General features: G+C 46.1%; 1 long non-coding RNA gene across 6 annotated transcripts in view; it reads right to left on the bottom strand.

The window, feature by feature from the left end:
• Window positions 1-3,003, bottom strand: part of LOC119267525 — a 5,209-nt gene extending 2,206 nt beyond the window's left edge. Inside the window, exons 1-4 of one of the 6 annotated variants that reach the window (XR_005132476.1) lie at window positions 2,305-2,999; window positions 1,909-1,994; window positions 866-1,680; window positions 11-49 (exon numbers count right to left, since the gene is read on the bottom strand). This is a non-coding gene — a long non-coding RNA (uncharacterized LOC119267525). Of the gene's footprint in view, window positions 1-10; window positions 1,681-1,908; window positions 1,995-2,304 lie in introns of all 6 variants that reach the window. The other 5 variants (XR_005132473.1, XR_005132472.1, XR_005132475.1 and 2 more) reach the window with 5 other exon arrangements.
• Between the last annotated feature and the right edge of the window lie 9,550 nt (window positions 3,004-12,553).

The raw sequence follows: 12,553 nt of genomic DNA, 5'->3' as shown, positions 1-12,553 counted from the left end.
GATTGCTTACATATAAAACACGGGGAGGTGCTTGCTTGCTTCACCTCACCTGAATTTTGAAAAGCTTTTTCTATTATTATTGTGTTGACACTATGACAGCATGTTTACGCTAGGATAAAATCTTGTCAAAATTATCTGTCTAGTTCAAACAGGATATCAAGTTCAATAATATGACAACGATAGTTTATCATCTGCTATTATTATGCTATATGACATGAAGTGTACACGTTTAACTGGGCAAACCAAAACTTACACAGGATCGGCAAAATTTTGCCCAGAGCCTTCCTACTCGTCCTAGGCACCTCCCTGCCTCTCTCTCTCCCCTAATCAGGCTAATAAAAATATAGACCCAAGTTGTATATGAATCATCCTAATCAACAGCAACATGATTTACATCGTTCCTGTAAGAATTCTATAGCTTGCAAAGCAGCCTGCTCATAGGCGGACAGTGCCCCCGTACCGCCAGTTGCCCAGAAGAACACCCTAACTGGCGGCAGGGAGACACTGATTTGGCTCCACCCCAACAAGCACAACCCCATCGTCAATAATCTCACACACGCATGAAAGAGCGGGCAAACAAAACTGAGCCACCAGGGTCTAAAAATGGGATCACAAATGACACAGCAAGGCACATCCTAGCACAGGAAGCAGTATAAATGAAATAAACAGCATAAGAAACCGAAACAAACAAATAAAGCACGCACGCAACACTGTTACTGAAACACCTAAAGCTCAACTCAACTACATTTGAACAATAGCATTGCTGCCTTGTCGGCTATCTGTATACTTGTGAAATTATATCAATTTTTATAAATTGTTATCGGAGTACTTGTTGTCAATGAGGAAAATATTCCATGGTTAGTACCTATCTGCACACGACATTCATGCAAATAAAGAATGCAGATTAGAGCCTTGATCACCACATTCGCTTCAAGCTAGCTACAAAATTCATATAGAATTATAGATTGCCATATGGGTAACATCCATGGATATATAGTTGAGCCTGCAACCTAAACACTGGGTTCACAGCAGAGTATTAAGGGCCACAATAAATAGCAAAAGCATATCATAGATGCATCAAGTACTGATGCATGTAATATCTATAGTCCAGGGATATAAAAAGTAGCTGCTTCAGACCATGTGTGCTAGTTAGCTTGACAAAGTTAATTTTTCTTTGGTACCAAACACCTATCCTTGCCTAGCGAAGGCCAATAATTTGTTCACTTTGGAACCAAATACACACTAAATCAACACGCATAAACTGGTTGAGTTACGGATGTGCCAAATAATTACTACAACACAGTAGCTCTGAAATTATTTCACAGGGAGTGAATAAAAAAAGAATCTACTCAGAAGGAAAAAAGAATCATAGCCCATTCATACATAACTGTACATATAGATTCCTAGCCAAAAATTACAGCCTATACTAATACTGTAATACATGATTGGATATCAAGATCATCAGGATAAATAGTTTCCTTATAGAATCACGTATGGTTGTGCAGCTAATTAAACATCTAGATAAATATAAAGGATATAGCTTCTTTTCATTTGACAATCTCCCGTAATCAACCACACTTGTAATATCTTGAAAGGAGTTTGTGCCTGTAATTGGGAGGGTCTTGTGAAATGTTTAATCTAGTTATCCTTGCCTTCCTCTGTAGATAACCAGGTGCAGTACTGATCAAACAAAAAAAATATTCACAAGAAATGAAAAGAGGGTGCAACATTGCAAATAAAAAATAGACCAGACAGAAAATCAAAAGCTTGTAGACACAAACACAAATAGTTGGTACCCAGATCTTTAGATCGGAAATGACTTAGATTTATTTTTTCCTTAGATTGCAAGGATTAGATCATTAGATTAGTTAGTACTGCTCACAAAAAGGTCCAAGTGCAAGTACTCACACGCCAATGGAAGGTAGACTACATGCACGATGACACACGACCTGCTCTATTTTCTTCATGCTTTTTGCTTCATTCCCATACAATGCCTGAAACCAGCAAGCACCAGGATGGTGATTAGAACTCTGAATTTACACGCAGATTAAGGAGAAACACACACAAAGCTTTGATACAAAGTTCAGTTAGGGTCCTCTCCGAGGAAAAGGTAGCCCCTCCTCACCATCATCCTTCTAGAAAGTGCATAAACTAGGACTTATAATTAAGAAATTGCCACACATCAGTAAGCACGCACACATCACACACGCTGCAAGTAAGGCAGAACCGCGAGAGCAGAGACGATATGTCACGGTGGTGACCTGCACACCTCATGTGGAGTATGGAGAGGAGGGAGAGGCCTACCTGGCTGGTGTCGCTCTTCCAGGGCATGGACCGGCGAAAGAAGGCGGCAGCGCAAAATCCTTCATGGGGTCGCGCACCGGAGGTGGGGGTCGATTGGCTGGCCATGGACGTTCTCATCCCATCTCCATGGCATGTCTCCTCTCCTTCCTTCTCTCCTGCAGGGACGGATCCATGGGGTCGCTCTCTGCCTGGAGGTTCCTGCCGCCGCCGGAGAACCTCGACTCCATGCCTGCACGCCTCGTATCCGTCGAGATGGATGAGATGCGGGAGGATGGAGGAGGAAGCGAGCCTGGAGGCGGCTTGGGGACCGGAGCGCTGCAGCTTCGACCCAGATGCCCCTTGCCCCTATTGTCGGCGTCTCCCCAACCCAGTGGGGAATGCGCCGACTGGATCTCCAGCCTGGCTGCTCCCCCACGTCCGGAGGAGCTCGTCGTCACCTCGCATCGATTGATCCACCGTTGGGGCGCCCGGATCTCCTCTTCCTCATTCGGATCCTGGTCTCCTGCTTCGCACTATGGAGGGGCGTGCCTCCTGAAGAGGCCATGGCGGCAGCGGGGAGGCGGTATGGCAGGTGGAGGCGGCCGGCGCGTTGGGGGAGGAAGAGAGGGAGAGTGGAGGCGGCTGCATCGATTTGGGAGTGCTGGAAAGGGTAGGGTTTGTGCGGGGCGGTGACCAATGGGCGTGGCTCTCGCACGATCTCCCGCAAATGGCGTGACGTGCACGCGGCGTGCAGGGACAGGGTGCGCACGCACCACGAAACGGTTGACCCAGCCAACCAACACATCACATGAGCCCCCAAGCCATTGGCCAATGCGAGGTTACCACGCGGTGAAAACGAGCAGCGCAACCATCCAACGTTTCAGATCACGCAGAAAACTATGTTGACCACCATCCAATGGCCAACGAACCAGGAAATCGAGGGAGCCACCTGGGAGCGAGTTGGCCAGCCTCTGTATTGTTTAAAATATATTTACTTTTATGCAAAGAGTCAAAGTTTTCCTTCTATTCCTTTTTATTTTTCTCCTTTATCAAGCATCATGTGGAGAGGAAAGATCTAGACACATATGTCCCGTTGAATATAGATAGCATGAGTTATTATTGTTGACATCACCCTTGAGGTGAATACGTTGGGAGGTGAAACTATAAGCCCCTATCTTTTCTATGTGTCCGGTTGAAACGTTTTGCTCATGTGTATGTGGTGAGTGTTAGCAATCATATAAGACTATATGATGGTTGAGTATGTGGACTTGCCTAAAGGCTCCAATACGTGACCCTTCCTGAAAAGAGGATGAGTTGTAGTTGCAAAGTTGATTGAGAACATAGTTTGTTGCTTTCTAATAGAGTTTTTGCTTGAGACTTCGATTGTGTGATGAATTGTTACTTATTTATGAGAAGTATATGATAGAAGTTCTATGATAAAGTCTTATGTTTATTTTTATTGTTGTTATAATAATCAACATGATGTTTCTATGTCCGTATTTTGATTTTATCGACACCTCTCTCTCAAAGCATGTGGACATGTTTTTTTTATTTCGGTTTTTGCTTGAAGACAAGCGAGGTCTAAGCTTGGGGAGTTGATATGTCCATTTTACATTATGTTTTCTACTGTTATTTATAATGTTTTTATCCATAATGATGCTTCTTGGAGTAATTCTAATGCCTTTTCTCTCATAATATGCAAGGTATACACAAAGAGGGAGAATTCCGGCAGCTGGAAATCTGGACCTGAAAAAGCTACGTCAATCTACCTATTCTGCACAACTCCAAATGAGCTGAAACTTCACGGAAATTTTTATGTGATATTTAAGAATTGTTGGAGCAAATAACTACTAAAGGGGGCCCACCAGGTGGGCACGACCCACCTGGGCGCACTAGGAAGCCAGACGCGCCCTGGTGGGTTGCTCTCACCCAGGCCCACCTCCGGTGCCCATCTTCTGGTATATAAGTCATTTTTACCTAGAAAAATAAGGAGAGGACTTTCGGGACGGAGTGTCGCCGCCTCGAGGCGGAACTTGGGCAGGAGCATTTTTGCCCTCCGGCGAAGCGATTCTGTCGGGGGAACTTCCCTCCCGGAGGGGGAAATCATCGTCATCATCATCACCAACAACTCTCCCATCTTGGGAAGGGAAATCTCCATCAACATCTTCAACAGCACCATCTCATCTCAAACCTAGTTCATATCTTGTGTTTAATCTTGTTACCGGAACTATAGATTGATACTTGTGGGTGACTAGTAGTGTTGATTACATCTTGTAGTTGATTATTATATGGTTTATTTGGTGGAAGATTATATGTTCAGATCCAATATGCTATTTAATACTCCTCTGATCATGAGCATGTTTATCATTTGTGAGTAGTTACCTTTGTTCTTGAGGTCACGGGAGAAATCATGTTGCAAGTAATCATGTGAATTTGATATGTGTTCAATATTTTGATAGTATGTATGTTGTGATTCCCTTAGTGGTGTCATGTGAACGTCGACTACATGACACTTCACCATATTTGGGCCTAAGGGAATGCATTGTGGAGTAGCAATTAGATGATGGGTTGCGAGAGTGACGGAAACTCAAACCCCAGTTTATGCGCTATTTTGTAAGGGACCGATTGGATCCAAAAGTTTAATGCTATGGTTAGAATTAATTCTTAATAGTTTTCTCGTAGTTGCGGATGCTTGTGGGAGGGTTAATCATAAGTAGGAGGTTTATTCAAGTAAGAACAACAGCTAAGCACCGGTCCACCCACATATCAAATTATCAAAGTAGCGAACACAAATCGAACCAACATGATGGAAGTGACAAGATGAAATTCCCGTGTACCCTCTAGAACACTTTGCTTATCATAAGAGCCCGTCTTGGCATGTCCTTTGCCTCGAAAGGATTGGGCTACCTTGCTGCACTTTTGCTACTACTATCGTTACTTGCTCGTTACAAATTATCTTTCTATCAAACTATTCTGCTACTTACGATTTCAGTACTTGCAGACATTACCTTACTGAAAACCACTTGTCATTTCCTTCTGCTCCTCGTGGGGTTCGACACTCTTGTCGAAAAGATCTACAATTGATCCCCTATACTTGTGGGTAATCAATCACCCGGTGTGGATGTATTCGGGTCCTGAGGACACAGCTCGAATCCACCCGGAGGAGGTTGACTAGGAAACGGTGGCCTAGTGGCTCAGGAGCATTACTAGCAACAAGGATAACCCTAGGGGTTCCAGTAGGATTTTGCCATTCGAAGTCGACAATGCTCTCCAGAAGAGGCCAGGCTCGATTTACTGAGTTTTTTTCCTTTTCGGTCTGCAATTGCTCTTGAATCCGACTGATGTTCATAACTTGTATCTTGCAGATCTACACCAAGATGTACTCTATGCCAAACGGGGAGCAGCCTCAGGAGGGAGTGGGGAGTGATGACGAAAGCACCGATTGGCAATATGAAGATGACAGCGATGGGTCAGTGAGGATTCTGGAAGCAGCGAGGAAGTCGACTCGCTGCCTCGCTCTGAACGGCGCTCCAAGCAGTCGTAGGATCCTGCGGGAGGCCACGACAAGGCAATTTCGTCGAGTGCGAATGTCTCGAAGTGCACTCAGACTTCGACTCCAGGACCATCGGAGAAGGCTGCGAAACAGCCCAAAGTTGTTCCATCGAAACCCCGGAAGGCTCTGCCCAGGATCAAGGTGGATATGCCATTTGCTTCCGCGTAAGTGCTTCTTATCTTTGCCTTTTGTTTTGATCATGAACTTCTTTTTCTTGTTTGACCGAGTGGAGTTTGGAACTTTCAGTGCTGCTACTTCTGTGACATCTATGGATGTTAACGAGGAGCTGGGTGACGCAGAAACTGCAGACGCGGCCACTTCTCGGGCAGGTATGACTCTATAGCAATGTCAATGCTCTGTCGATTGATATTCTGGTCGACTGAAATTTCGTTGTCGAGTGTTTGCAGTACCAACAAATGTTATCCAGCTTCCTGACGATGATGATGATGAAGAAGTTCCCCAAAGGAATATAGGGCGGAGGAGTAGGACCTCGAGCAGGAGGGTGCCCGCCAGCAAAGCGCCTCACTTGGCATTTGAGCCAGTCATCCAGCAACTTGAAGATCTAGTTCGAACTACTGTTTCCTTTGCTGATCCTTTTCAATTGATTAGCCTTTGGTGTCGACTGCCCAGGCTCCTACTCCAATTGCTCAACCTCAAGCTTCGGCTCCACCGGCTACATCGTTTGTTCCAACAACCCCTCTTTTTGTTACTCATCACGTCCCGGAGGACCAAGTAGGAGCTCCCAAGGAGGCCATGATCCAGGCAGGCCTAATGATGGACCGAATGAAGGTGGTGTATGACACCAGCAAGGCCGCCTATGATGCCAGCTCCGCCCTCCAAACCAATGTCTGAGTAAGGGGATTGTAAGTTGATTTCCGATGGGCTTTCAGCTTGACGTTTGTTCTGTTAGGATATGCTATGTGAAAACTACTGCTTTATTATTCATAAGATGTCAATCTATTTCTGCATCTGTACACCCAATGGGCGTGTCATGTAGTTGTGTGTAGCTCTTTTCACTCAAACTAGACAGGTCATGTCGAGTGAATTCTTGGTCTAGTGGGGGCACGCTAAGTGCACCCACTAGGTGTAGTCCCCGAGACCTCTGTTGACTGTTGGCAGTCGACGGTGGTCTTAGAACTCTTTTTTTACTCAGGCTAGGCAGGCCATGCCTAGTGGTAAATCAAACCAGTGGGTGCACTTAGTGTGCACCCACTGGGTGTAGTCCCCGAGACTGCTGCTGAATGTGTGATTCGGCTGCAGTCTTAGAACTCTTTTTGCTATGGCGTTTTGAACTTGCACACTTTCCATTCGGAAGTAACTAACTTATCTTTTTGTTGATTGCAGAGAGCTTGTGAACTTGGAACCAAGTATGCTGATTTGGAGAAGAAGCAGATCCAACTCAATCTCGACCTGGAGGTACCCAAGGTGAACTTGAAGAAATCTCAGGATGAAGCAGCTATTATGGGAGGTAACAATTTGTCGACTACTCGCTCTGTCATTTTTTTCCTTTTCGTCCTTTGAACCGAGTGACTCCACTCGAACAGATGTGTGTAGTGAAAACCGTCAACTCTAGGCTCGTCTGAAGAATGTTATTGCTTTAGACAAAATGAAGCAGGCTCTGGAACAGAAGGATCTTGATCTTGCAGCAGCGCAGAAGACGGCGCGTGAAAAGACTGAACTTGCCGACAAGAAGTTGGCTTCAGTCGGAAAGTTAGAAGAGGAGAACGCCTAGCTAAAGACTGTTGTTGATGAGGTGAAGAATGAAGTCGTGCAGCTGAAGGAAGAGAAGATTGCCTTATTTGACAAAGTGGATGTTCTCACTCGGAATAGAGATGAACTAGAAGCTTATCTGGGTGGTCTTTCCAAGAAGATGTTTCTCATGCTCGAAGGTATTTTCTCTCATCCGACTAGCTTGAAAAGTTTCCTCACCAAGCTGCCACCAACTCACTGTTTTTTACTCCATGCAGAATTCTGTCAGAATTTCGAAGAAGAAACTGAGCGGACCGAGACTGGGCTGGACCCCATCAACTCTCTTGTCAAGGATGAAGCTGCCATGAATGTGTTGCGAATGGAATCCTGCCTTGCCAGTGTCTTGGATTATCTCACCTGACTGAAAGTGGCCTTGTCACGGATCGACAAGGAGCTCTGGCCAGAGGATGTGTTTCAGAATGATCTCGAGTCACTGATGACTTGACTCAATGATATCCCTGACCGAGTGCAGGCGTGGAAGAAATCGTCTGCTCGCTGCGGTGCTGATGTGGCTCTATCTCTTGTTTGTGTTCATTGCAAGGACGTCGGGGAAGAGAAGCTCAAGGCTCTTCAGGTGGCCAACACCAAGAAGCTCCAATTTCAATCTTTCATGGAAACCTTCATTGACACAGCCACTCGCATTGCAGACAGCATCGACTTGGACAGCTTCATCGAACCAGCAAGTCCTCCTCCTGCCGAGTGAAAAACTTGATAACTCGATTTTATTTGCCTCGGAATGCCGAGTGATTTTGTACTCGTTAAACTCCTTCAGGCTTGATGCCTGAGTACTCCTGCTGGTGGTTCTGAACTTCGATGGATTTATCTGAGCTTCATTGCTTTATTTGAATGCAGTTGCTTTGTCTCTATTGCCTTCAGATTTTTTTGCCTTAGGCGAATCTAGGATCTCAGCTGAGTCTCCGAGTGAGAGGATTGCTCTTCACTCAGAATAGACGTTGTACTTGTGGTGCAACTCAGAGTGCAACAAGACGTTGTACTTGTGGCGCAGCTCAGAGTGCAACCAGACATTGTACTTGTGGTGCAACTCAGAGTGCAACCAGACGTTGTACTTGTGGCGCAACTCAGAGTGAGAGGGTTGCTCTTCACTCGGAGTGTGTTTTCGAAACTTAGGCGAATCGGGTTCGCAGCTAAGCCCCCGAGTGAGAGGATTGCTCTTCACTCGGAGTATGTTTTAAAACTTAGGCGAGTACGGGGTCATGGCTAAACCCCCGAGTGAGAGGATTGCTCTTCACTTGGAGTATGTTTTGAAACTTAGGCGAGTACAGGATCGCAGCTAAGCCCCCGAGTGAGAGGATTGCTCTTCACTCGGAGTATGTTTTGAAACTTAGACGAGTACAGGATCGCAGCTAAGCCCCCGAGTGAGAGGATTTCTCTTCACTCAGAGTATGTTTTGAAACTTAGGCGAGTACAGGGTCACAGCTAAGCCGCCGAGTGAGAGGATCACCCTTCACTCGGGGTATGTTTTGAAACTTAGGCGAGTACGAGATCACAGCTAAGCCCCCCGAGTGACAGGATTGCTCTTCACTCGGAGTATGTTTTGAAACTTAGGCGAATCAGGTTCGCGGCTAAGTCACTGAGTGAGAGGGTTGCTCTTCACTCGGAGTGTGTTTTTGAAACTTAGGTGAATCGGGTTCGCGGCTAAGCCACCCACTGGGGGATTTGAACACATATGTTTATGCGAAAACAATCATTGGGATACTGCGAAAATCATGTCTTTGATAAACAAACTGAAGGATTCTTATTACAACTCGTCGACCCGAGCGTTTAGGTATAAAAGCGGTGGAGCATATCCGCGTTCCAGGAGCGTGGTTCGTCTTGCTTCTTGGCTACGTTGTAAAGATGATATGCCCCATTGTGGAGCACCTTGGTGATGATGAAAGGTCCTTCCCAAGTAGGGGCAAGCTTGTGAGGCCTCTGCTGATGCACTCGGAGCACAAGGTCTCCTTCCTGAAATGCTCGACCTCTAATGTTTCGGGCATGGAATCGATGGAGGTCTTGCTGATAAATTGTCGATCGGATCAGCGTTGTCTCTCGTTCTTCCTCTAGAAGGTCGACGGCATCCAGACATGCTTGTTCTGATTCGGCCTCTAAGAAAAGTTCCACTTGAGGAGCATTGTATAGCAAATCACTCGGAAGTACGGCTTCAACTCCATATACCATGAAGAAAGGGGTTCTGTCAGTCGACCGATTAGGAGTTGTTCTTAATCCCCACATAACAGATGGTAACTTGGTCACCCAAGCTCCAGCTGCATGCTAGAGGTCACGCATCAATCGAGGTTTCAACCCTTGGAGGATCAAACCATTTGCTCTTTCAGCCTGCTCATTCGACTATGGGTGTGCAACGGATGCGTAGTCAACCCGAGTGCCCTGGGAAGTACAATATGCTCTGAACTCACCAGAATCAAAGCTTGATCCGTTATCCGTAATGATGTTGTGCGGGACTCTGTACCCAAACACCAATTCTTTGATGAAGCTAATGGATGTACTTGAGTCTAGATTATTGATCGGTTTTGCTTCAATCCACTTAGTGAATTTGCCGACTGCCATGAGCAAATGGGTGAATCCACTTCTACCAGTCCTCAAGGGTCCAACCATGTCCATACCCCACATAGCAAATGGCCAGACAAGTGGGATAGTCTTCAAGGCCAATGCGGGTTTGTGGGACATGTTTGAGTAAAACTGGCAGCCTTCACACTTGTCAACAATATCCTTTGCCATCTCATTCCCTCGTGGCCAATAAAATCCAGCTCGGTATGCTTTAGCCACGATGGTCGAGAGGACGCATGGTGACCACAGGTTCCCGAGTGTATCTCGTTTAAGATCAGTTGACCTTCTTCCGGGGAGATACACTGTTGAGTCACGCCAGTAACACTTTCTCTGAAGAGTTGCCCACTTATTACTGTGAAGGCCTTCGACCTGCGAACGATCTGACGAGCCTCATATTCATCCTCTGGAAGCTCCTGCCTAAGTAGGTATGCAATGTAAGGCACTGTCCAGTCGGGGGTGATTACCAAAACTTCCATGATTAGGTCGACCACCGCTGGCACCTCAACTTGAGTCAGATTGGTTGAACTTATCGGTTGCGGGGGCTCCTCTGTAAAGGGATCTTCTTGAACTGAAGGGGTGTGGAGATGCTCCAAGTACACATTACTGGGAATAGGCTTCCGAGTGGAACCTATCTTTGCCAGATCATCAGCTGCTTGATTCTTGAGTTGGGGTATGTGGTGGATCTCTAACCCTTCAAACTTCTTTTCTAATTTTCTTACTGCATTGCAGTAACCAGTCATGGCGGGGCTCCTGATATCCCACTCCTTCATTACCTGATTGACCACCAAATCTAAGTCGCCGTAGACCATCAGGTGACGTACGCCGAGAGAGATGGCCATACGCAACCCATAAAGAAGTGCTTCATACTCAGCCTCATTGTTTGAGGAGTCGAAGTGAATCAGGAGGACGCGGATGAGCTTGTCGTCTCTTGGGGATACTAGGACCACTCCAGCACCAGAGCCATTCAACATCTTGAACCCATCAAAGAACATAGTCCAATGTTCCGAGTGAATCTGAGTTGGCTGCTGCTGCTCAATCCACTTGATCAGGAAATCTGCTATTGCATGGGACTTGATCGCGTTTTTTGCTTCAAACTTGATATCTAAAGGAAGGAGTACAATAGCCCATTTGGCCACTCGACCGGTTGCATCTCGATTGTTTAATATTTCTGATAATGGAGTGTCGCTGACGACTGAAACTGAGTGGTCTGTGAAGTAATGTGCAACTTTCTTCATGGTCGAATAAATCCCGTAGACAAGCTTTCTGGTAATGCGGATATCTTTGCTTGGACGGAGTCAAGACTTCAGAAATATAGTACATTGGGCATTGAACTTTGTAGGCTTTGCCTTCTTATTCCCGCTCGACTGTGAGCACTGTGCTGACAACTTGTCCAGTGGTTGCGATATACAACAATAGAGGCTCTTTGCTGACTGGAGCAGCTAGCACCGGCTCGGTGGAAAGCAGGGCTTTGAGCTATACAAACGCTGCTTCAGCTTCGGGAGTCCACTCGAACTTATCAGACTTTTCCATCAGTCGGTAAAGAGGCAATGCCTTTTCACCGAGATGGGAGATGAATCAACTCAATGCAGCCAAACAACCAATAAGCTTCTGAACATCATGCACACGCACAGGGCGTTTCATTCGGAGAATTGCTCCAATCTTTTCTGGTTTGTGTCGATCCTCGTTCAGAAACGTGAAAACTGAGTAACTTTCCGTCAGGGACTCTGAATGTGCACTTCGATAGATTGAGCTTGATATCATATCTTCTTAGGTTGGCAAATGTTTTTGCAAGGTCAGCCAGTTGGTCGGAACCTTTGTGTGACTTGACCACTATATCATCCATGTACGCTTCCACGTTCCGACTGATTTGAGTGAGCGGGCACTTCTGAATCATGCGCATGAACATGGCACCAGCATTCTTGAGGCCGAAGGGCATGGTAACATAGCAAAAACACCCAAATGGGGTGATGAAGGACGTTTTTATTTCATCGGGTCCATACAGTCGGATCTGATGATACCCGGAATACGCGTCCAAGAAGGACAAATGCTCACACCCCGCAGTTGAGTCGACAATCTGGTCAATGCAGGGGAGAGGGAAGTGATCTTTCGGGCAGGCCCGATTGATGTACTTGAAGTCGATACACATACGGAGTGAATCATCTTTCTTGGGGACCATGACGACATTGGCGAGCCACTCGGAGTGGTATATCTTGCGGATGAACTAAGCTGCCAGAAGCTGAGCCACCTCTTCGCCAATTGCCTTCTGATGACCCACAAGTATAGGGGATCAATTGTAGCTCTTTTCGATAAGTAAGAGTGTTGAACCCAACGAGGAGCAGAAGGAAATGACAAGTGGTTTTCAGCAAGCTAATGTCTGCAAGTGCTGAAATTGTAAGTAGAAGA

The sequence above is a fragment of the Triticum dicoccoides genome, chromosome 3A, assembly GCF_002162155.2.
Source record: "Triticum dicoccoides isolate Atlit2015 ecotype Zavitan chromosome 3A, WEW_v2.0, whole genome shotgun sequence".
Lineage (NCBI taxonomy): Eukaryota > Viridiplantae > Streptophyta > Magnoliopsida > Poales > Poaceae > Triticum > Triticum dicoccoides.
This window is presented reverse-complemented; position numbering and strand designations above follow the sequence as displayed.